Genomic DNA, 4,230 nt, shown 5'->3' on the forward strand with positions numbered 1-4,230 from the left:
TGGTGGGACTAGGGAAAGGACCTGGACTTTACACGAGTCAGGGCCCCATAGTCCTGTCAGGGTCTGGGAGTTTTTGTGCTTGGGCTTTTCCCACCTGTTATTAACTGTTCTTGGTCTGTAGAGGGCACTGTTGCTCCTGGGTGCGAGTGGACAGGTGTTAACCATCTCCTGATTGCTGACTGGGGGTATTTAAAGCTGAAGCTACCAGCACTTCATTGGCTAAGTGTAAACCTACAGTGGTAACAATCTCTAGCCCAGATCTAAGCTTGTTTCAAGTTTCTCTAAGTTTCCAAGACTTACTTTCTCATGTCCTCCTTCTCAGGTTCCAGACCTGTTTGATCCAGCCTCCAGTTCTGGTGTTAATCAAACTCCTGACCTCTGGATCTAGGCACCTTCGATGCTCCTGGACTTTCAAGATTCAAGTCTCAAGTTTCCTTCTCGGATTAACTCCTGGCTGGCAGCTTCAGGATCGACAACTAAATGGCCCAAGTCAGCAGCAAACCCTGTCCAATAATCTCGCTGTGGATGGTGCAGATGACGGCATTCTGCTAATGGCAGACAGCTTGCATCTGGAGAGAAGGCTTGATATAGGCCTTGCAGTCAACATTCTTCAGTACTGTGACAATGTTTAGGGAAGGCCTGAACCCAAAGACCCAAATACAATTTCAAAATTGTCTATCTGTGGAGGTTAGGGTTAGAGTTTGGGTATGATTTGTCAAAGGAATTAAACCCATACATTCAGATAGATTTTCAGAATGTGGCCTGAGAAGTTGTGCATGAGTTACTTCTCTCACAATGTTACTAAGTTCTAACTGGAGATATGAACAACTTTTCCCTATAATTTGCACTACTGCTCCCCATAAATACTAAAACTTTTGTAACCCAGTGTTTCATTTTATGTCATTAACGCCGACATCTACCAAGGCTGAAATCCCTTTATTTTATGCATGGTCCAACCCATGCATTAATTTAGCAAATGGTTCAAAAATGTTTTAGCAGTCAGGATCACATCACATAGAATACATTAAATTAAACATAGCTAATTACATCAGCTAGATTTTATTTTAAAATGTCAAATTTCTAATACTGAGTCAATTTGGTAGTTATCTGTCACTGCTAGTGTAGCCATTTCCTTCTTCCTAATAGACTGGACACACAAGGGACACATCCCCCAGGAGGTGTTCCAATGCCCTGATTGATTTATTTTGCTTTGATAATCATCAGGATCCTGCTTAAAGATAAGTGCACAGAATTCAAAGAGATCTCAAATAAATACATGGATCCAGATTTTCTGCTGCTTTGCCAATGGGGGGTTTTCATTGATGTCACTGAAGTCGCAGCCTCACTTCCAGTCCACCATCTTGGGTGTCTTGTGGTCATCAACAAGGTGGATCCATATTTTAGTTCGTTTAGCGCAAATCCGGACGATGGGCCACACATAATTTTTAGTATGCAAGTGTTTTTCATAGCCACAACATAGGCTAAAGTCCATGGTAAGATCAATATTGCCGTTTATAGGATAATTACATAATACGGTATATATTACTAGATAATACATTTACAGTATAACAGTAAAGGTAAAATGCAGTCTACATTGTCAGCACCTAAAGTCCTGATAACTCTTGATCTGTGGGAGCTTCTGGAAGCAGGAACTCAGGTGTGTTTGCTAGTCAAACGCCTGACCATCACTATGCCACCTTCCAGTACCTAAGATGTTTATTCAAACTCAGCGTTTACGTCTTCCTCCGGGGTCCGAGCGCCAAAGAGATAATCTTTCATTAATAAACTCTCTAACTGTCATCTTGTTGTTTCTCTATTATGTGAGTTTTTCCAGATTGAAATACCTGCTGTGCAAAGTCAACAATGTAGTGCATCCTGATCTTCTTACTTGAAGGTGGGGAGGTACCGATGGACAATTGATAGTCGTTGCAGTTCTTTTTACAGACAGCATTCATCTCGTTGTAGACGTTCCTCTCTTTTTGAACAAGCTGAAGATGATCCTGTTGCTTTTTGATTTCTGCAGTCTTCCTCTCCTCTGGAAGGTTTGAGCTTCTTATAAGCTGATCATTATTCTGTTGGCATAGCCAGCAGAGATCCATATGTGGCCTACAGCTTCTTCTGTGTGGTAGTAGCTGGGTCCAAAGAGCCTTGAAGCGTGATTTGCAAATTGCATGCTCACCTGGAAAGAAACATATTACACAGTTGTTAATGTTTGATGAAGTTTTACGTTGCTGGTCATTAGAAGGCTTTCACTATTATATAGATATATATTTTTAAACATATCAAGCTCCTTAGCAGACTTTCTATAGAGACGCCACACTGAGCAGTAACTTAACATGCCATTCCCTATGCCCTATGCCCAGGATGTGGATCAGGTAGCATGATGGCGTGGTCTTCAGCGTAGTTCTTTATGAACTCCAGAACTCTGTGGAGTTGCTCACGGCTGAAAAAACGCAGTCCTGTGGCAGCTGGCTCTTTTTCTTCATGAAGGGTCTTGCACCGTTCACATCAAAATGTCTGATGATGTCAGACAATGTGGCTTTGCAAATAATGAACAGGGTTAACAAAGGAAATATTTATTTCAGCTTTTAATATTTGAATGCAGAAAATACATGATTTGTTTTCAATATGATGCATCATAATAGCTTTAAAAAAGCTGTCAAACTCACCCCATGAGAAACTGAAAGGTATTCCTCTGATGCCTCCGATGAAATAAGTTGTTTTGACGTGTTTTCTTTCGTTGGTGTCTTCTTGGTGGACGTTTACATCGCTGAAGTTTCAACTGTACACCGTGTGCTTCAAGATGTCCAATGATTCTCATGTCCTGCCACTCCCTTTCTGCTGCTAAAGAATCCATCCGTATGTTATACATGAACTCTAGGGAAAGTTGTGGGTACAAGACTGTGTCCCACGTGAAGAATTCCCCTTTCTTCTCCCGTAGAATTTACAGTCAAAGTTACATATTTTCACCATTTCGCTGTCTCTGTCTTCTGATATCTTACATCCTAGCTCCTCTGCCGCCAGTCCAAAGCTTTCTTCCTCATCCTCATCTAGGGTTCCTCATCCTCGTCTTGGGTCAGCTGGAAACTAGGAATGTTCTTCAAAGTTATGTAGGCGCTATCATCATTCTTCCAAAGTTTTCTTTAGGCTGAGTGAAGAAGAAGAGTGGCTTTGCTGCAGAGTCAGCAGCAGCAGAAATAGTCCAAAGGTAACTGAAGGTACAAAGACCAAAAGACATCACAGGCTGAGTTATTGTTTAAAGCATGTGGGTATGGTTAACAGACAGAAGGCTGATTACATTGTAACCTGGTTGGGTAAGTTAGAAATTGTATAAAAAGAAGATGAGGCCTGAAATGTAACTTATTATTCTTATCGAAATTACAACATACACAAATGACAAATATTGCAAATATTATCTTGAAACAAATGCAATACAAACTGAGACAACATTATCCATCCATCCATCCATCAAAGAGCAAAGTTTTGATCACTGCTCAGTTGTTTTACCATGAATCCAATTCAGAAAATTAATATTAATTCAGAACTGAATATAATAGAATCAACTAAACTTGTTCCCCAAGGCTACATTCACACTACAGCTCTAAATGCTCTATTACAGTTTTTTTTGCTCAGATCTGATTTCTGTTGCATGGTTGTTCACATAGTAGTTTTATATACCATCAGACTCCAGAGTGAACAGTCTATGACACTAAAGTGACCTGATTGCTCAGATGAAGACTTGAAATAACATTCAGCACATTGTTTTAGGGAAGTAAATACAGATGACAGCACGTGGGCTTCAATTCTCAAGCCAAATAAATTATGACTAACAAAATCTACAGTGTCTTGTGTAATCCTTTTATATACAGCTGGGATTAAGACATTTATGTTGGAGAAGACCAACTTTGGAACAGCAAGTAGCATCTTGCATTAATGTTATCATTGTTATTTTTATTTAGTTTCTAATTTCTAATCTTGTCCATTTTGGCTCTACCAAAAGAAATGTAAACCAGTTTAGCTTTACTAATCTCCAGCTGCATGTTTTCTTTCTCATGTTTTACCCAAGAATCTTTTATCTGACTAAATCCCATTTATCCAGACTTCAGATCAGGCATAGAAGTAACCTGGCTTGTTCTCAACCCTACTTTAAAAACAATAAAATAATTCTGATTTCTGCTGCAGCTAAAACAGTCCTGCTAGTCCTGAAATTAAGTTTTTTTTTATCTAATA

General features: G+C 39.6%; 1 long non-coding RNA gene across 1 annotated transcript; it reads right to left on the reverse strand.

Annotated features, from left to right (window-relative positions):
* Nucleotides 1-920: 920 nt before the first annotated feature.
* LOC124881179 lies at nt 921-3,164 on the reverse strand. Its single transcript, XR_007041556.1, has 2 exons — nt 2,670-3,164; nt 921-2,179 (listed from the first exon to the last, which is right to left on the reverse strand). It is a non-coding gene; the product is annotated as an uncharacterized LOC124881179 (long non-coding RNA).
* Between the last annotated feature and the right edge of the window lie 1,066 nt (nt 3,165-4,230).

The sequence above is a fragment of the Girardinichthys multiradiatus genome, chromosome 14 (genome assembly GCF_021462225.1).
Source record: "Girardinichthys multiradiatus isolate DD_20200921_A chromosome 14, DD_fGirMul_XY1, whole genome shotgun sequence".
NCBI lineage: Eukaryota > Metazoa > Chordata > Actinopteri > Cyprinodontiformes > Goodeidae > Girardinichthys > Girardinichthys multiradiatus.